General features: G+C 44.8%; 1 long non-coding RNA gene across 1 annotated transcript in view; it reads right to left on the reverse strand.

Annotated features, from left to right (window-relative positions):
• Positions 1-321: 321 nt before the first annotated feature.
• LOC123362751 overlaps positions 322-21421 on the reverse strand; it is a 52315-nt gene continuing 31215 nt past the window's right edge. The window contains exons 5-7 of the long non-coding RNA XR_006576548.1: positions 4984-5110; positions 1661-1790; positions 322-655 (exon numbers count right to left, since the gene is read on the reverse strand). This is a non-coding gene — a long non-coding RNA (uncharacterized LOC123362751). The remainder of the gene's footprint in view (positions 656-1660; positions 1791-4983; positions 5111-21421) is intronic.

The following is a 21421-nucleotide window of genomic DNA, read 5'->3' on the forward strand; positions in this document are numbered from 1 at the left end:
ATGCCCCAGGCCCCACAGGGGCCCCTACGAGAGTTTTTCGGGGCCTCAGGAGCGGGGTCCTTCACTCGCTCCAAGGGGCCCCGGAAAACTCTCGTGGGCCCTGGGCCCCCGGAGCTTCTTCTGCTCCGGGTCTTTGGCGGCGGGGGGTCCTTCCACCCCGGGACCCACCCCCGAAGTACCAGGTCTTCGGCAGCAATTCGGCAGTGGGGGCCCCCTGCCGCCGAAGACCCCAGGCCCCCTGAATCCTCTGGGCGGCCCTGTTGGTTTTGTGCGATTAGAAAGTTGGCAACTGTGGGCTAATACACCCACAGAGGTGTGGTGAAGCTCAATTTATTGTTCAAACTATGCTTAGACAAAAAGTGCTATAAAATGCAGTGTATTACATTATTACTTTTAGGAAGCAGTATTCAGTTTCAGTTCAGAACTGTTTGTCCCAAGTGGTAAGAGACTGTGGAGTGTTTCTCTTTGAAATTTTTCTGAAGACCGTGTATTCCAGAAACTTTTGACAGTGGTTTTGCACTGCAACATACTTCTCATTTCCCTTCAAGAGTCTTTTCTTCAATTGATTTAAATCAGTTTTCTGAATTTGGTGTCAGGTGGTAAAAGTTAGTTGCTTGAAATTATTCAGCTCACTGCAGTGCAGTCCATGTGTAGCCTAATAGTAAAGAAAACTTGATTAACAAAAAAAAATACTTGATATGCAGCCTGTTTGTAAGTATGGTATTAGGACTCCTGTCTTCTCCCTCCCCTCTCCTCTCTCTCTCTGGAAGGTTGTTTGTTTTGTTAAAAAAAACCCAACAACCACCCATAGTAGCAGATACGTGGAGACAATCCAGCTCAGATTTTGAGGCAAAAAGGAATTGTTAGGATAATCAATTCTAACTTCAGGCGTAACACAGCAAATTTAATTCAGTAATCCCTGCATGAACTTCTAGTTAAGATAGAGCACATAGCTAGAGTAGGAATCCGCAAGAGTCAAGGGAATCATGCCAGAGAAGAACTTCATGCACAGTGTTTTAGGATCTGCTTTCCTGTAGTTGAGGGTTTTGTGCCTTCCAAGAGACAATGGTCAAGAGGCAGTGACACGGTGCTACTTTATAGTCTATTTTGAGGGCTTGGTTCTTCCCTCCTTTACATCTATGTGAATCAAGAGTAATTCAACTGATGTCAATGGTGTTGTACTAGTAAAACCGATATTTTAGTCCATGAGGAAAACTAGAGCAAAATACAATATATTTTTCCTAATTACAGTCCAACTGTTAGATCATTAATTTTATATATTTTAGACATCAGTAGCTAAATATTCAAACCATTATTGACACTTTAAAATAATGCTTTCAGAACACTAATAATTCTGTGTTTAATATTATATTAAAAATACACAGGCATGGACAGGATAATCAAAGAGGGTGCTAATCCATGCATCCATGTTCAGTAATTTACAGCTATAAATCTAAGCAACAAACAAAAATAATCATGGTATAGATATGCTACTTCAGTTCTTGTCTAGCATGTTTGGCTATCTGTAACAACTAAGGAATCAAATTTCCTATTTCTGCATTACATCAAGAAAATGTTTGTAGCCACCTCTAATAAGAAATAAGAATAAGGCAAAATCCCACAAAAACAACTTGAAACACTGGCCAAAAGTCATGCTTACTTTTTTGTGCCTTGTAGAAATAAAAACATACAGACATCATCTTTCTTGTTACAGTTCTGAGAATTGACAGCTAGTTATCTTCAGTTAGCAGTATTGCCATCAGATGTTTGGAGCCACATAACAGATAAGTCTGGAAAAACAATATGATGGTGTATTGGTTCTGGTCCAGTACTTACACTATAAATAGCATAGGAAGATCCATCATGTGGGGTCTTATTTTGGCTATATGTGTGTGGAAACAAAACTGTTCTGTTAAAGACTGTTCTGCTTCATTAATTGTAAATAAACCAGATCTTTCAAGACCCAACTTCTGGCTGTATTTCATCTGCTAACCTTTTAAGCAGAAGTTATATAGCTTAAACAAAGGCTACGTTCTAATTTATACATTCCTAAAATCTACAGGCACATAAAACTTTATAAAAGTCTGACTTGCTGTACTTTGCTTTTTCAACAAAAAAGTGAGAATTCTACTGTTTTTCTTTGAATTGGACACTTAATATCACATACAACATTAATTATTATAAGGTGAATAGGTCTATACAAAACGAGATTTTTCCCATCAAGTTTTGCCTTGTATAAATAGCAACCTGCAGTGCTCTCTCTAACTTAACTACAAAGCTTTATCTTCATTCTGACAAGAGAAGTGTTCTTAACTTGAATCCGCTAACTTGAGTTCACCAACTTGAGATAAAATCTACATGAAGACAAGGTGCTTTGTAGTTTTCACATGAGTTAGTATTTCAGGTTAAAAACTAGGCTTCCCCCTTGTCTTTACTAGGATTTTACTTCAAGTTAGCTAGCTGGAATTAAGAAATTTATTTATTTATTTTTGCATTGGCGATAAGGCAGTAAGGAGACTCAGGTATTGATGAAGGGATGCGAAAATCATGGCTTTTTGTTTGCTTTCAGCCAGAGAAATGCAATCCCTTTCATCCACCAGGAAAAGTCCTGAAAATATGCAGTGCATCTTCCCAGAAATGATATACCTGAATGCTGTCATCATTTACCACCACTTCATGAAATGATTAAAAACAACAGGAGTTGTCTGTAAATGTCTGTTTTCTGGCTATTGTTTTTAAACTGGTTTGTTGTATTACTTTATATCATCATCAGGCGGCCAAACTGGAAAAGTCTGTGTTGATATTCTTCTAAGCTCCACCCCACTAAAAGGAGATGCTGTTCTGAGTAGATTTTAAAAGCTCATACTCTCTGGGCTCCACTGTCCTCCGTGGGCTTAGGTGCCCCTCTCTAAGATTAGAACATAAGACTGGCTGTACTGAGTCAGGTCAATGACCCGTCTAATCCAGTATCCTGTCTTCTAGCACTGACCAATGCAAGGTGCCTCAGAGGGAATAAACAGAACAGGCAATAAGAGTGATCCATCCCCTGTCATCCACTCCCAGCTTCTGGCAGTCAGACGGTAGGGCCACCCAGAGCATGGGGTTGCATCCCTGACCATCTTGGCTAATAGCCATTGATGGATCCAGTCTCCATGGATTTATCTATAATGGGGCTCAAAAAAGTTTTTTGGCCTTTACAACATTCCCTGGCAATGAGTTCCACAGGTTGACCATGCATTTGTGTGAAGTACTTCCTTTTCTCTTAAACCTGCTGCCTGTTAGGGGTCACCCAATATATTGTTTCTTATGTTATGCAAAGGAGTAAATAACACTTCCTTATTCACTTTCTCCACACCGTAGATGGTTTTATAGACGTCTGTCATATCCCCTCTCAGTTGTCTCTTTTCCAAGCTGAAAAGTCACAGTCTTTTTAATCTCTCCTCAGATGAAAGCTGTTCCATATCCCTAATCCAGAGGTTCTCATCCAGGGATATGTGTAGCCCTGGGGAGTACACAGAGGTCTTCCAATGGGTACATAAACTCATCCAGATATTTGTCTAGTTTTAAAACAGGCTACATGGGCAAGTGTCCTGATACCCATGTGGCCGCTTTGCAAATGTCAGCAATGGGAACATTGCACCGTGTTAACTACTAGGGAATTTGGAGTGGAATGCGAAACAAGAAATTCCACATCTTTTGCAGGAACATAGTATTTTTTGTCTGCTCATTTGCAGGTTGGAGGGATGGATGCCAGGGTCTGCCAGAGCACTTTCATGGGATCAAGGAAGGTCTCTAATTGGTAGGGCAATTTTGGTGGAGGAAGATGTGTGCAGGATATCTAGTAATCGATGCTGCTGATCTTTCACTTCCTCTCAAAGGATCTGGAAGGAGTCTGCAATCCTGTGGAACGGTTCTTAAAAGTGCTTGAAGTCATCAACAGCTGTAAGAGGTGGGGCCATGATAGCCTCATCAGGGGAAGACGAACAAAAATGTAGAGTTGGTGGAGCTTCCTCCTGCTGTTCTTACTCCTCACCCCGTTCTGGGGGAGGTTCGTTCTCTGGTGGGGGAGAGAGCGATAAAGAGGGAAAAGGTCTAGGTCTTCGGCTTTGTTCCATGGAAGGCTTCCCGAATTGTGCCCTGTACATGGCCCAGGTGTCCCAATATGGCCAATATTGGGGGAGGGGAACATGTAATTGCATCCAGAGTGATCCATATCAGAGTTGTGATGGGGGTGTGGATTGTGCATATTGAGGATACATAGATGAAGTGGATTGTCATCAAGTCATGGTAGTGGGAACACTTTTGTGGTATGTGTCCCTCTCCCACACAGAGGGACCATCCGTTACCAGGAAGGTGGCCCGTCAGGAGATCTGGGCATAAGTGTGAGGGAAAAACGTCCTGGGCAGGAAGCAGGGAAACAAAAACCTAAGCTATGGAACAACAGTAAAGGTAGAGTGAAAAAAACAGAAAAAAGTGTGTTGCTTTTCTTTAGATAGAGGAAAGAAGAAAAAGCAGCAATACTACACTAAAACTAACAGGTAAGTCGCAATCTAGTAAGGCACAGGGAGAAGCAGGCTCTGTTCAGATTCCGTCCCAGACCAAAGGTGGTAGAGAAGGAATTTGGGGGTAGTCGGACTGCACAGCACTATATACATCCGCTTACAGCACGAGAGGGAGGAGGTGCACATGTGTAGGCCGATGGACACTGCTGATGAAGATCTCCACTCCCAGGTGGAGGGGGCGCTGCTGCACCTAGAGTGGAGCACCCAGCGGCACATAACTCAAAAGAACTTTTATTTAGCCCAATTCATTCCTATCCATTTCCCCCCCAACCTCCACCTATATCGGCATAATATTATCAGGCCACATCACAGCTCTGTGTAATCAGTGCCAACCCCATACTGAAAGATAATTAAATACAACCTTAAACTCTATTACAACACAGGGAACCAAGAAGTGCAAATACTTGTAATATAAACATACCTACAAGCAAGTTGCTGTCCTATCTTGCTGATTAGTAGTACAGCACAGTACATTTGAGATTGGCCTTGAAGCACTTGCATCATTTCTTGCATAGTTATTGGCTTCCACATTGAACAAGTTCCTGCATCTGTGAAAGATTGTGCACAAAATCCATTGAAAAGATCACAATGACTTTGTATACAGCCCTGATCATTATTTTGCCATGTCCCCAGCAAAGTGAATTAGAAATATTCTGATATGATGCATTTGCCTTTTTATGAGAAGATGGTGAAAGCTATTCAGTGCTCTCTTTTGTGGGTGAGAGCAGCAGTTTTATTAACAGAGCAGCGATAGTTCTTTGTCTTTACCACAAATTGATCATCATTTCTGAACATGGCTATAGATTTGTTTGTAATCACGTTGAGCCTGGATGCAAAACTTATTGCAACCACGTTTGGGACTAATTTGACAGTTATATAACCACCTATTATCTTAGCAATCTCAAAGTGCTTAAAAATGAGACACATACTTAACACAACCACTTCTGAGGTAGACAGTGAAAGCCAACCAGTGCATAGCACTCTTCATAGAAGTAGGAGAGGAATTTTTGCTCAAAAACACTGTAGGAAAAACTAAGTGTTATGAAAGTTGCCATGAAACCTTCAATTTCCAGATAGAACAGCCCAGCTCTTTGCTTTTAAGGCTTCTTCTTAAGGATGCTCATACAGGTAACTGAATGAGAGTTTATCTACTTTGAAAGAAGAAGGGGTTGTATTGACCCTGTTGAGATTTGAGAATGTAGTTGTAGAGAGTCTAGTCTAGGTATTCAAATGCTAAGCTATCATTTCCAGGGATAAATATTAATAATTCAGTAGAAGCAAACTGGAAGTAAGACACAACATATTAAAATGTGGAGCAGGTGGAAGTCTCTCCCTAAAAGAGAGGCTTCTGCTCAAATCAGGATTTTAATCTATTAGTTTATAAATTAAGAAAATTTATACAAGGTACCAAGGGAAAATAGAGAGTTTGTTCAGTGTGGATGTACATATGGTTTGCCAGCAAGAAAGGACCTATAACTCAATTATGCTAGGCTCAGGTGCTTTTGATTTAACTGAACAGAACAAAACCTAAACTAACAAAAACGTATAGTGCACAGACAGGAACAGGGACAGGACTTAACACTTGACTGCTGGTGCTTTGAGTCAGTAATAGAGTATCAGCATTGCAGTTCTGATTCATTTTAGAATCAGGTGACTCACACTCTAGTTCTTATTGCAGTCAAGTCATCAGACTAGAGCACTTTTATACTGTAAATAAGACACTTAGCACATCCTGCTTTTAAAGGCTGTCCTTGCATACTTGAAAATGTAACACCATACGATCAATAAATCAAAGAAAATAAAGGATCCTAACCCCATTGAGGTTTTTAATACATTTACTATTTCACATTGACTACCTAAACACCCAAAAAATCATGAGTCAGGCACCCAAAACAAGAGGTTTTTTAAAAATACATTTTGGGATGGGGAAAGTGGTTTGCACTTCTTGTTTTTGAGCTTTTAGGGTTTATGTTTTTTCTCTCTGAAATCATGAAGGCTGAAACTTTTTTAAAATGACAGCTGAGATTCTTATGTAGTCATGTGACTTCAGGAGCTGGGGATTTAAGAAAAACAAAATATTGCAAGACTCAAGATAAAAGATACAAGTTGACACCACTATCTTTATTGCGCATATCAACAGTAGGGACCATTGCAAACTAAAAAAACATTAAGGAAAATAACCATAAAAACTGTACTCTGTTGTCCAACAGCATTTCATTTTCCTTTCCCAATACTTGTTTATATCACATCCAATATTCAAAACCACAGTGCAGGGACCACTGCAGTAGTGTGGGGAAGGATGACTAGGAGCAATGGTATGACACTCCATGGAGACAATATTAGATTCAAACTCTGCTGGATATCACTCATGGCAGGCCCATGTGATTGGCTGAGCTGCCACAAGGCTTTTGAGTTTCTCACATGATTCAAAGTGCGACAAAAGGCAGACCACAAGATACCAAATTCACCTTGTACTATGAGAAGTGATGGCAAATGGGCACTAATAGCTGGGTTGCTTTTCAAAAGTAAATTTTAATGTGAAGCTAAAACCGATTGCAAAAAACAAATGACTTGCCCCCTCAGAACACAAGCTAGCTCTTGAATCCCTACCTTAAAGAAACACTTGTTTGAACCATCCCAGCGACCTACCATATATCATCTTACCCTCCTCTTAGTTGGTCCCTAATGTCTAATGCCTGCTACATTGCTTCCTGTCCTCCAAGTCTTTTCAGTCCTCTCTGGGTTCTCTCCTCTTTGCTCTATCGAAACCTTCTTCACTAGCGACCTTCTTTTGGCTACGTTTAAGGGTCTCTACTCTACTTAATCTCCTTGATCTGTCAGCTGCTACTAGTCCTATTGATTGTACCAACCACTTCCTCCTGAACATCTGCAACTCTGTTTCTTCTACTAACTCACTGATGGCTCCCTCATCATTGGAGCTGATCAGAAAAACAAAAAAAAGGCAGGAAAAAAAATCAAGTGTTTAATGAAAAATATTGAGCACTGTAAGCTGGTCAAAAGATAGCAAAAATTGTTCATGGGAAATTTCTAAGAATTTCTTGGTGAAACTTGTCACTGAAATTTCAAAACACATGAAAATTTTCAGCCAGATTATCTTTCATTGGCTCACCTTTTTGCATCCCTCTGTGTTATCTTTCTCTCTCTGTTCTGGGACACCTCATCAGCTCCCACAATTTCAGCTACCACTTCTATGCTAATCATTCCCATATCTACTTCTCTGCCCCGGCTGTCTTCCAGCTCTGAGTCTTCCTCTGACAGCTCTTTCTGATGGCCCACTCCCATCTCAAACTCAATATTGAAATCTGAGCTTTTCACCTTTCCTTCAAAACCCATTCCCATGCCTCCCTCCTCTGTCATTGCTGATAGCTCCCCATTATTCTGTCATCTAGGCTCAGAAAGTCAGTGTCTTCTTTGCCCCCTTCTCTTTTCTTCTCCCCACATACAGGCTCCTTCTAAATCCTGTCACTTCATCCTTCATAATATCCCTAAAATCCTTCCATTCCTTGATGTGTTGATTGCTAAAATCCTAATTCATGCCTCTCAAGTTAGTCACTTCATCTTGAGCACTGCAGCCTCCTCTCCTCTGCCTTCCTGTCTCATCCTCTTTCCTCTCTTAGGTACAGCCTAGCCAAAAGGCAGATGGTTCCATCAGTAGAAGAGGGAGACAATCCTAAGTCCCTCTCTCTTGCCTTGTTTCAAACTGTCTGCTGATTTACTACATCAGTTTACATTTGGTTCACCTTTCTAAGGTTTTCTTCATAAGATCTAGAGACTTTATCTTTTAAAAATGAAACTTTAGATTCTGAAACACAATTACATAGCACCTCAAAAACAATCCACATTTATGTGGTTATTTACAAGGCCATGTCATTGCATTGTGAAGAGGACACTGTCAGAAGATAAAACCTTCCAATCTGGGTCTCTGACAAGGTGCACCATAACTGGACTTGTTAAACATTTCTTCGGTTAGTTTTACCATGTTATACAGCCATTAACAGTTGCAGTATCTGTTCCCCCTGGAATTAATTTTCTGGACTGTCTTATCAATATTTGAAATAAGTCTCTAGGCAATTATTGATGTCATTCCTCTCACATGACTGCTCTGCTGAATCTCTGATTATCTCACACATCCCATCATGGCTGAGTAATATCTTTTAGGCCTGGTCTACACTAGGACTTTAATTCGAATTTAGCAGCGTTAATTCGAACTAACCGCTCAACCGTCCACACCAGGAAGCCATTTAATTCGAACTAGAGGGCTCTTTAGTTCGAATTTGGTACTCCACCCCGGCAGGTGGAGTAACGCTAAATTCGACATGGCTAGTTTGAATTAGGCTAGGTGTGGATGGAAATCGAACTTAGTAGCTCCGGGAGCTATCCCACAGTGCACCACTCTGTTGACGCTCTGGACAGCAGCCCGAGCTTGGATTCTCTGCCCAGCCACAGAGGAAATGACCCGCGAAAATTTGAATTCATTTTCCTGTCTGGGCGGTTTGAATCTGACGTTCTGGTTGCACATCGGGGCGAGTTCCGCAGCACCGGCAGCAATGCAGAGCTCTCCAGCAGAGGAGTTCATGTAATCTCTGAATAGAAAGAGGGACCCGGCATAGACTGACCGGGAACTCTTCGATCTGATCGGTGTGTGGGGCGAGGAGTCTGTGCTTTCGGAGCTGCGCTCCAACGAGCGGAATGCAAAGACCTACGAGAAGGTCTCCAAAGCCATGATCCAGACAGAGGATACAGCCGGGATGCAACGCAGCGCCGCGTGAAAATCAAGGACCCCAGACAAGCCTACCAAAAAATCAAAGCGGCCAACGGACGCTACGGAGCCTGCCACCACTGCCCCACCAGTGACCATGGACTCTGATGATGGGACAGTGTCGACGGACAGTTCCTCGACGATGTTCACGGACGGGGAAGATGAGGAAGGGTTTGTGGAGGACGAGGCAGGCGATAGCGCTTACAACGCTGGTTTCCCCGACAGCCAGGATCTATTCATCACCGTCACGGAGATCCCCTACCAACCCTCCCCGGCCAGGAACCCGGATCCTGAATCAGGGGTAGGATCTGTCGGTAAGTGCTTTAACCATGTTAACTTTTATTCTTAATATAACAGGAATCTGAAGTGTGTGAAAAGGAGGTCTCTGTATATATGGTGATAGAACAGAAATCCTCCTGGGAGAACGCCACGAAGCTCTCCTGCCGTTAATCGATAAGCATCAGCAGGAGGTTCCTGGGGAGAGCTGCCTTATTGGGTGCTCCGTGGTAGCACACTTTTCCGCGCGAGGCTTTCACGCGGTATTCAGGGAGCACTGCCTCCCAGAGCACGGCTGCATAGGTCCGTGGTTCGTGCTAGATTTCACGCAGCATGCGCTCTCTATCTCCTTCAGTGCCCGTCCTCACGGTGATCTCGCTCGGAGACTCCTGCATCTAAGTAGGGGAAGAAATGTTACGTTACGCCTGGTCCAAAGTATTTTTAATAAATAAACGGACAGACGGCATAGCACAGACTCAGCACGCAGCTGCGTGACGAGCGTAACGGAAAGCCAAAGAATCAAATGGACGCTCATGGAGGGAGGGGGGAACGAGGACGCAAGGTATCCCACAGTTCCTGCTGTCTCCGAAAAGCATTTGCATTCTTGGCTGATCTCCAAATGCTTCTAGGGTCAAACACAGTGTCCGCGGTGGGTCGGGGCATAGCTCGGCAATTTACGCAGCCCCCCGACCCCCAGAAGTTAAAGGGAAAACAATCCTCTGTTGACTCTTTTAAATGTCACCGTATCTGTACTGAATGCTGCAGATAGACGCGATGGTGCAGCACTCAACACCAACATCCTTGCTCCCCCCACGCTATGGATGGCTGATGGTACAATAAGATGGAAATCCATCCTCATCATCAGCCTATTGGCACATGGGGCAGTGCAAAAGGACTGGTAACCATAACGACCGTACCAACTTGCTTGGAACAGGTCGGTCAAGGCCGCCTGTTGCTAATTTTTCATGGTAGATGGTGCAGTATGGCTGGTAACCGTCCTCATCATTGCAACAGGGGGCTGAGCTCCATCAGCCCCCACCCTTCATTGTAAAGAAAAGATTCAATTGCCCCTGGACTAGCAGAGGGATGAGTGGCTCCCTCCTCCACACCCCTTAATGTCATCTCTGGACTATCATTGCAGCTGGAGGCTTCCTTCCACTCATTTCTCACAAACGACTACCTGTGTCTTATTCATGCATTCTATATTACTTCATCACACAAGTGGGGGGACAATGGTATTGGAACCCAGGAAGGCTGGGGGAAGAACGGAATGAACAGCTGGGGTTGTTTCAGGAGCACACCCTGTGAATAGCGTTCAGCTCAAAATTTATGCAGGATTGGACAGAGAGCAGCTGTGGTCTCTGGTTGTATGATACAGTGGTTCTCTAGTACACTTGCCCATAATCTAGGCAGGACTGATTCTATTTTTAGATACCCAAAAAGGAGGGATTGACTCGGGGAGTCATTCCCAAATTTTGCTTTTGCGCCCCTGGCTGATCGACCAGGGGCACTTATGACAGCACCAAATGGCGCAGTGCAAAAGGACAGGTAACCATGACCATCTTATTACCGTCTTCTTACCAGTTCATGGTATGGTAGACGGTGCAGTATGCCTGGTAACCATCGCTGCTGTCATGCAAAAGCATAAGCATGCTGCTGTGTAGCGCTGCTGGTCCGCCTCTGTCAGCGGCATCCAGTACACATACGGTGACATATACAAAAGGCAAAATAGGGTCCATTGTTGCCACGCTATGGCGTGTGCCAGGGCATTTCATGGAAAACGTGCTCGAAATGATTGTCTGCCATTGCTTTCCCGGAGGAAGGAATGACTGGCGACATGTACCCAGAATCCACCGCGCAAATGATTTGTGCAACAGCAGGCACAGGGGTCTCAACAAAAAATTCACAGAGACAGCCTAGACTCAGTTAATTGTTCGCAAAAAAGTATCATTGCAAGGAATTAACTAACTGTTTCCCATCTCACAGCTTCCACTGTCTCCAGACCTGCCACAGCATCCACCTCGCAGAGGCTGGCGAAGATTAGGCGGCGAAAGAAAAAGACAAGGGACACGATTTTCGATGAATGTGTGGGCTGCTACCTAGCCGAGGCGGACCAGCAGAGGCAGTGGAGGGAGAAAGTCTCTCTGTACCAGCGCTCACACAGCGAATGGGAGGAGAGGTGGCGTGAGGAACACAAGCAGGCGACTCAAGCAATGCTTGTACTACTGAGGGAGCAAACGGACACGCTCCGGCGACTTGTGTATGTTCTGCAGGACCGCTGCAGGACAGAGCCCCCGGCAGTATCTCTGCAACTGCCCTCCCCCGCCACAAAGTCACATTCCCCCCTCACCTCAAATAACCAGGAGGATGCCCGCCCTGGGCCGTGAATACTGTCACTGCACCCCAGCAGAGTGCTCAAGTAACCAAAAGCTCTCCTACCCTACATTTGCATAAGTCCTTCCCTTCCGGACTCAAACAAGTCCCAATCCCAGTCCCATCCCATAACTGTGTACTTAAGTAATAAAAATACTTTGCTGTTAAGTACTGTTTCCGTCATGTTTCTTCACTGAAGACTGTGTTTGAATGGGGTGCGTGGGGAAGTGCGTTGCTAATTGCATAGGACAGGCACCTTTCGCAGGGTACAGACACGGGGGCCGGATCAGCAGCGGGTAACACACACAGTGCAGTCAGCAGGCACCGTGGTCGGTATGGGAGGTGGTTTCCAGGTTCTGTGTGGGCGGTGGGGATGTGACTTTTTAGCGGGGGAGGGCAGGTACAGATCTTATACAGCGGTCCTTGTCGTGGACCGCTGAGTCACGCAGCAGAGGAATCTGTATCCGTCCTCCTCCGCCACAAGGCCACATAGCCCCCCGCACACAGAATCCCAAAAAGGAGGGATGGCAGGCTCCGTTGAAACAAGCAGTCCGGCAATGCGGACCGCTGTAGGAGCAGGAGCCTGTCATTCCTTGAGTTTAGAGGCGGTCTTTACATCAGCGCACACCCTACCCACCGCAGTCTGCGTTCCAGTTTCGACCCTTTAACGAAAAGTCATGAATAAAGAAACCTCTCCTCAGTAACAGTGTGACATGTATTTTATTTTTACACGTGTCTTGGAAGTGGAGGAAACGGGGAGAACGGGGTATTTAACCGAAGAGGAGAGTCAACAGTAACTGGGTAAAGAAACAGGGGCAGGTTCAGCTTCTCTGTAAAGAAACTGAACAGTCACAGGTCACGCTGCTCGCTGGTATTTAAAGAGTTCCTTGTCGCTGTCCCAGGCGCCTGTATAGGGCTTCATGAGCAAGTGCATTAGCGGGCAGGCTGGGTCACCGAGGATCACTATAGGCAAATGCACATCCACAACAGTTATTTCGTGGTACGGGAAGAAACTACCTTCCAGCAGGCGTCTGAGCAGCCCACAGTTCCTGAGAACACACGCATCAGGAACCTTGCCCGGCCATACGACGTTCATGTTGGTAAAACGTCCCCTATGGTCCCCCAGTGCTTGCAGAACCATTGAAAAGTAGCCCAATTTCTCAGCAGCTGAATGTGGAAGAGGTGGACGATAAAGTGCGAGGAGGAGAAAATGGCGAGGATCGCAGCGGGCTCCATGCTTGCAGTGCTGTGGCGTCCACGCTGTCACTGACCAGAAAAGTGCACGAACAGATTGCCCGCAGGCGCTTTCAGGGAGGGAGGGAGTGAGGGCGTGATTGACGGTTCAATGACGACAGTTACCCAAAACCACCCTCGACACATTTTTTCCCCCAGCAGGCATTGGGGGCTCTACCCAGCATTCCAATGGGCAGCGGGGACTGCGGGAACTGTGGGATAGCTTCCCACAGTGCACCGCTTCGAAAGTCGACGCCGGCCCCGTTAATGTGGACTCAGAAGTTCGAATTAGTGTATTTAGTATGGATACACAAATTCGACTTCATAAGGTCGAATCCACAAATTCGAATTAAGTAGATTCGAAATAGTCCTGTAGTGTAGACAAGGCCTTAGATAGCTACAGCTGTGCCAGCCAGTGCAACAAGTTTCTCAGTTCCTTAGAGCCCAGCTTTTCAAATCAGCTAGTGTTAAACAGCACCACTCCCACCACAATTAAGTTGATGCATTCTTCAAGGGATTATTTATTTATTTATTTATTTTTGCTGTCACTAAACTCAAATGCTCTTGCTATGTGTAGTTCCAAGTTCATCCAGAGCTTGCTACAAAATTATGCATTATGACAGACACAATACAAAAAAAATCCCCTTATTTGCAGTATCAATACATGGAAACAGTTCAGAAGAAACTGCTATGTTCTCTCACACATGCTTATAAATTCTTCTACTGAATTATCAGTTCTCATTACTATTACTGAGAATCTTGACATTTTTTTTAAAGTGGCTCATGATCTCCTGCTTTTATCTGATACACTCTTGCCCTTGTTCACAATCACTGCCCTGTCTCATTACTTTTAAATGTGACCAAAGCCCCCTTAAGATGATTGTAGCTCCTTACAGCCTTTTCAGGTGGAGGTAAAGGTGCTGGTAGTAAAGACAGCCATTTGTTTCCTCCTGTTTTCAGTAGGGCAGAAGCAAGGCTACCCTCAGTGAAGATGACAGCCCCCTGTTCTCCATATATAGCACAGCAAAGATTTTAAGGAAACAGGGGGATGTGTGTGTGGGTGAAGTGATGGTGGGTGGAGGAAAAGGAAAGATGGGGGGAAGCAGAGAGGGATACCTAGGACAGATGGGAAGGTGAGGGAGAGCCCAAATTAAAACTATGAAGGGGGCAGTAGACTGGTCATGGAGGGGATGGGAGTATAGGGAAAGAGGATGATGGAAGAGGGAGAGAATGACATCTTCTCTGTTCTGGTGTTTGGTAGAGAAGAAATTGAGTTCCCTGTCTAGCAACCAGGGAGATGTCTGCATGTGCATTTAAGATTGGATTTTCACACTGGAATGACCACATACAAACTGGAGGAAGAGGCTTCCCCTATTAGTTCAAGAAAATCAGAAGGCAAACACCTCAAAATACATTTTTTAAAGTTTTGACCTCAGTCACAATTTCTGAATGGGTGGCAACGCTGCTTTTCTTTAGACTGGGGTATCAAACACGCAGCCCGCGGAGTTATTTCCTTGCAGCCCACCATAGGCACCCACTCTGTGGGTGCTCTGGGGCTCTGCACCCACTAGCAGCCAAGCTCCCCCGCTCCCCACCCCCCGCGCACCATGTCCCTGCTCCTTCACCTACCTCCCAGCACTTCCTGCCACCAAACAGCTGTTTGGCAGTGCTTAGGACTTTTCAGGAGGGAGGAGCTGGGATGCAGCATGCTTGGGGAGGAGGCAGAGAAGAGGTGGGGGTGGGGATTTGGGAAAGGGGTTGGAATAGGGGCAGAGAAGGGAAAGAGGTAAAATATAAATTAATGGATCCTTGCAGCACAGCTACATTTAGCATTTCTTCAGCAGTAATTTGGGGGGAGGGGGAGGAGAGAGACACAAAGAATATAATTTCCACTGATGTCTTTGAGCTATTCATTGGGGGAGAAGATTCTTGGGGCAGCGGTATGCAGGAGGTAAATGGACTCATTCTTGTGAATGATGTTAGTTACTTTAAATCCATCTGTTCTGTGGAATAGGACAGGAACTTTCTTCTTTATGTATGACTCAATTCTTTTCTTCCCCCTTGTCAGTGAGTTTCCTTCATTCTGTCTCTTCCCATTCTCCCAGTCACTTTCATTCTGCTTTTTGATTACTCTTCCAGTCACTCATTTTTCAAATCCTGTGGTCTGGTTCTCAGGGCCATTTCCAACAAGGCCTCAAGTGAGAGAGAGGAACGCAATTTTAAACCTTTGGGCTAAACCTGAACATTGCATACAGCAGGGCACATCATCGGCTGGTGTAAATTGTCACAATTCAGTGGAATTCAGTGAAGCTGTGGCAATTTATGCCAGCTGAGGCTCTGCCCCAGTATTTCTATTCTATAGGGCTATTATAACATATCTAAGGTTTCAGTGATGGGGCCCTTGGACCAATGTACTAGTCCTCATGTGGCCCTAGTGGTGATTTGAGTTTGAGATCCCTGCTTTAGACAATATAAATTGTGGTTTACTGTCAGTTGCTAATTATTCCTGAGTTTTGCTGTGATGCTAGATTCAGCCAATAAGCTGCTGATTACCATCCTAGCAAATACATAAATATATTTGCCATTGGGAACATAGGTCAGGGTTTGCATAGCTCCTGTTACATTCCCTTTAAAATTCATTAGAAATGCAGACACTGGCCTCTACACCTGTTCTGTTTTTCTCAGTCTCATCCTTGTATTTGCATAAAGCATTCAGATATGGCCAGTGTTTCTCTTGTATTGCAATAATTTTCATTGTAAGTTTGCATTATGTCTCATGTACAGTTTATTATACAGGCTGAAGCATGAATACAAAACCTGTAACTGACTGCTAACTAGACCTGACATCTGCACTGCTTGTTTCAGACATGCCAAAGGAGTTTAAATTTTGCTTTATGTGAAAATAAAAAGATGTGTAAATGGTGGTTGTTTCCGATCTTACTTAAGGATCAGCTTTTCCCATTTTTCTTTGGTTTATCTGAAAGTGGTAAGCACAGATGTTAGGGTTGTGCCTGAATTAACAGTCAGCTGAGAGGGATGGAGCTGAAATAAACTGAAATATGATGTATTGAAAAGATGAATAGGGTAGTGCTAGTTTAGCAGAGGCTTAGGCTGTTCAGCAGAACTGAGCGTAAATATGACCTGAAGTTGGTTTATTTCATGAAGTTTTCAGGACTCTCAGATGGCACAACCTAGGAGAGGTGGGGCAAAAGTAATTTTAAATTACCGTTATGTTACTGGGCTCTGGCCCACTGAAAGTCAGTGTGGGTGATCTGCTCTAACCTACAGCAACCTCCCCCCCACACTTTCAGTGGCTTGCTCCACAACCCAGCACTCTGGCTGTTCCCACTTTGTGACTGTTCCCAGCATGCTCTTACACTAGGGGAAAAAGCCCTACGTTCTCACCTCATGTTAACTAATACATGGTAAAATCCTAGTGAAGACAAGGAAGTTTGGCGTTTTTAAACACACTAGAAGATCAAAGTAAACACTATGGGGAAAACCTAGGGAAAGCCTTTTTTCCTAGTGAAGACAAGGCCTAGTGGAATCCAACAGACATGGAAGGGTGTGCACTGTAGAAATTCTACAGACCCAACACACCATGGATGGGATGAATGCAAGATTGATTTTATTTCCTATTTCCCCAGACTCTTAATGCAGTATAGACATAGCCTAAAAGACCAGCAGCATGGCTGTGCCTGGCCAAAGTCAGCTGGCTCAGCCTGCGGGGCTATAAAATTGCAGTGTAGACAGTCAGGCTTGGGCTGGGACCCAGGTTCTGAGACTCCTATGGGAGAAGGTCTCAGTGCTTGGGCTCTAGCCCGTTACTGAACATCTACACTGCAATTTTTAGCCCCACGAGTCCAACTCAGCTGACCTGGGCTCTGAGATATAATGCCACAGATTTTGTTTTGTTAATTTTAAAACACAGTGTTAGACATACCCTCCTCTCCTTGGACTATACCCAGGAGTGGTCACTCTAAGCATTCTCAACTACAGCCACAACATATACGAGCCCTATGCTGCCCCTGCACTACAGAAATTGCTTCAGGGGCTGCTCTGTTCCTTTATGGTCCCTGTACACAGCTGGAGCTATCTGAAGGCACCAGAATCCAGGCTGCTATCTGAGTCAATCCCAGTACCGTTCTTACTCCTCGCCCAAAATGCTCCCATTGTCAAACTGATTACAGTACAACACACTGTATGTGTTTCACCATACCTGCCAACTAAAATGAATCTACTGCAATGTGTTTTACAAAAGGTAATAAGGACTGTCACAGCAATTTGAGGATGATTAATTTTTAATTGCTTTTTAAAAGCCTGTGCAGGATTTGAACTCATTGTGTGTACACTATAATGCTGACAGTGTCTACTGTGAGAAAGGCATGACCAGACAGGGGTATTTGTATGTGAATCCCAGCAACTTGGTCAGACTCCTCTGAGGTGCCAGTAAAAGCCCAATATTTGGTGCGGTTACCAGGGAGCTAATGTCAGTATGATACTGGCTCAGACAGCTCCCAAAGGAGCTACAGCCACATTTTCGGAGTGTGAACTAATTTTGTGTACATCATTTTTTTCTCTGGCCAGATTGAGAGACTATCTGATTTTCAGACTGTTGAGGAGCTGTAGCTTCAAGTTGCAGGACTTCAGCATCTCTGAAAAAAAAATCAGGCGAAGTGTTGCATACAAAATGAGTAAAGAGGAAAATTTTACCATAGGAAACTGGGAAATATTTAAATTTGAAGAAATATATGAGAGAGAATTAATTGAATACAATTATGCATTTGTGGCATGCTTCAGAAACTTGCTTTGTGTAAGGATGAGCCAGCTACCACCACACTACATTTAGAGAAATTGTTTAAACAAAACAGGGATAACTGGATAAAATTATATGCCCTGTGTTATACAGGAGGTCAGATGGTTCTTCTGGCCTTAAAAAAAAATCTATAAAAACATTGTTCAAGAAATAACACAGAATAGAGTTAATAAATTAGAAAGAGGACCAAAAAGTGTGACCATAGCTAAAACACCGAAGTAAAGTGATGGTTAGAGACAAAAAGGCATTGATTAAAAATTGGAAGTCATAGTCTAGAGAGGAAAATAGAAAGGAGCAGAAACTGTGCCAAGTCAAGTATAAGGCAGGCCAAGAAAGTTTGACGAGCAACTAACTAAAGACAACAAAATTGTTAGTTTTTGTAAGTACATCACAAGAAGGCAGTCTGCCAAAATGATTGCCACTGAGCAATTGAGGCACTAAAGGAGCACTCATGGAAGACAAAACTGTTGTGGAGAAGCTAGCCAAATTCTTTGCATTGTCTTCACTGTAGAGGATTTGGGGGCGATCTCCACATCTGATCCATTCCTTTTAGGTGACAAATCTAAGGAACTGTCTCAAGCCTGGTCTACACTACGCGTTTAAACCGATTTTAGGAGCGTAAAACCGATTTAACGCCACAACCGTCCACACTAGGAGGCACCATATATCGATTTTAATGGCTCTTTAAACCGGTTTCTGTACTCCTCCCTAACGAGAGGAGTAACGCTAGTATCGGTATTAAAATATCGGATTAGGGTTAGTGTGGACGCTGATCGACGGCATTGGCCTCCGGGAGCTATCCCACAGTGCACCAGTGACCGCTCTGGACAGCATTCTGAACTCGGATGCACTGGCCAGGTAGACAGGAAAAGCCCCGCGAACTTTTGAAATTCATTTCCTGCTTCCCCAGCGTGGAGATTTCATCTCATCAGCACAGGTGACCACGCACAGCTCATCAGCACAGTTAACAATGCAGTCTCCTGAGAATCGTAAAAGAGCCCCAGCATGGACTGCACGGGAGGTACTGGATCTGATCGCTATCTGGGGAGAGGATTCAGTGCTAACAGAACTGCGTTCCAAAAGACGAAATGAAAAAGTATTTGAAAGAATTTCTAAGGCTATGACGGATAAAGGCCACAGCCGGGACTCAGTGCAGTGCAGAGTGAAAGTTAAGGAGCTCAGACAAGGCTACCAGAAAACCAAAGAAGCAAACGGAAGGTCCGGGGCAGGTCGAAAAACATGCCGCTTCTATGCTGAGCTGCATGCAATTTTAGGGGGCTGCGCCACAAATACCCCACCCCTGATGGTGGATTCCGAGGTGGGGGTTGTAATCTCTGCCATGGCTGAGGATTATGCAGACGGGGAAGATGAAGATGAAGAAGAGGAGGAAGACATAGCAGAGAGCACACAGCACTCCGTGAGCCCCAGCAGCCAGGAGCTTTTTATCACCCTGACGGAATTACCGTCCTCCCAGCCCTCACAAGCCACTATCCCAGACAATGACGCCATGGAAGGGAGCTCTGGTGAGTGTACCTTTGCAAATAGCAAACATTGTTTTTTAAGCAAGCCTTTTTTAATGATTGATTTGCCCTGAGGACTTGGGATGCATTCGCAGACAGTATAGTTACTTAGAAAAGTTTGTTAACATGTCCGGGGATTGAGAGGAAATCCTCCAGGGACATCTCGATGAAGCGCTCCTGTAGGTACTCCAGAAGCCTTTCCAGAAGGTTTCTGGGCAAGGCAGCCTTGTTCCGCCCACCGTGGTAGGACACTTTACCACGCCATGCATGTAGCAAGTAATCAGGTATCATTGCGTGGCAAAGCATAGCAGCGTATGGTCCCGGTGACTGCTGGCATTCAAGAAGCATCCGTTCTTTATCTTGTTCTGTTATCCTCAGCAAAGTGATATCGTTCAGGATAACCTGGTTAAAATCAGGAATTTAAGTAAGGGGGGTGGCCATTTTTCTACTGGGTTCGTGGACTGCATCAGCTTAAAAAAAAACGTGCCTGCACGTCGCGACGCGGGGGGAGGGGAGGAGTGAAATGCCTATGATCTTTTCTGTGTTTGGTCACCGGCGATCTTCCCCAAGGTCCCAGACACGCAGTGGGTAGGGGGGGGGAAGGTTGTTGATTAGCAGGGAGCTAGCGTGGTATTAGCCATGCGTTGGGGGGGAGGGGTACATCACTACAGAAGCAGAAAGACAGTGGCTTACCATGGCCGCATGCAAGCTGAATTCTGATGCCTGGACCTGTGTCTGTGAGATCTGTAACTCCAGAGCTGCAGGCACTCACTATTAAGATTAAAAATGCGACCTTGTAGGGAAATCACATGTGCTAGGTGAATACTTCTTTTCACTGTGAAAGAGTATAATCATTGTTCTGTAAAATGTATCTTTCTAAATATTTATCTCCCTCATGCAGCTGCAAATGTTTCAACCATCCCTCCTCCATCCCAAAGGCTAGCACAGATAAGGCGGAGGAAAAAGAAGACGCGAGATGAGATGTTCTCGGATATTATGGAAGTTACACGCAATGAAAGAGCTCATCTGAATGAGTGGAAGGACGTGGTTTCAAATTACAGGAAAGAGGCCAGTGAACGTGAGGACAGGAGGGATGAACGTGAGGACAGGAGGGACAACCGAGATGAGAGGTGGCGGCAGGAAGACCGGCAGGAAAATCAGCGGTGGCGGCAGGAAGATCAGCGGTGGCGGGATGCAACTCTGGGGCTGCTGCGTGATCAAACTGACATGCTCCGGCGTCTTGTGGAGCTTCAGGAAAGGCAGCATGATCACAGAGTGCCGCTGCAGCCCCTGTATAACCACCCTCAACCCTCACCTTGTTCCACATCCTCCTCACCCAGACGTGTAAGAACGCGTGGGGGGAGGCTCCGTGCACCCGCCCACTCCACCCCCGTGGACAGCCCAACCAGAAGGCTGTCGTTACTGTGAATTTTTTTTTTTAATGGCCTTCTCCATCCCTCCTATCCTCCTCCCAAACCACACCCTTACTTCTCTCCCTCTTTTTATAAGGAATCAATAAAGAATTCATGCTTTTTAAATGAGAGTGACTTTATTTGCATAAGTAAGCTGTACTCGAAGGGGGAGGGGGAGTTGCTTACAGGGACTGAGTCAATCAAGGGGGTTGGGTGTTCATCAACAAACACAGCAGTCACACTGTACCCTGGCCATTGATGAAGCTCGTTTTCAAAGCTTCTCTGATGCGCACCGCTTCCTGGTGTGCTCTTCTAATCTCCCTGGTGTCTGGCTGCGCGTAATCAGCGGCCAGGTGATTTGCCTCAGCCTCCCACCCCGCCATAAAGGTCTCCCCCTTACTCTCACAGAGATTGTGGAGAATACAGCAAGCAGTAATAACATAGGGGAC

The sequence above is a fragment of the Mauremys mutica genome, chromosome 2 (genome assembly GCF_020497125.1).
Source record: "Mauremys mutica isolate MM-2020 ecotype Southern chromosome 2, ASM2049712v1, whole genome shotgun sequence".
NCBI classification, from domain to species: Eukaryota; Metazoa; Chordata; order Testudines; family Geoemydidae; genus Mauremys; species Mauremys mutica.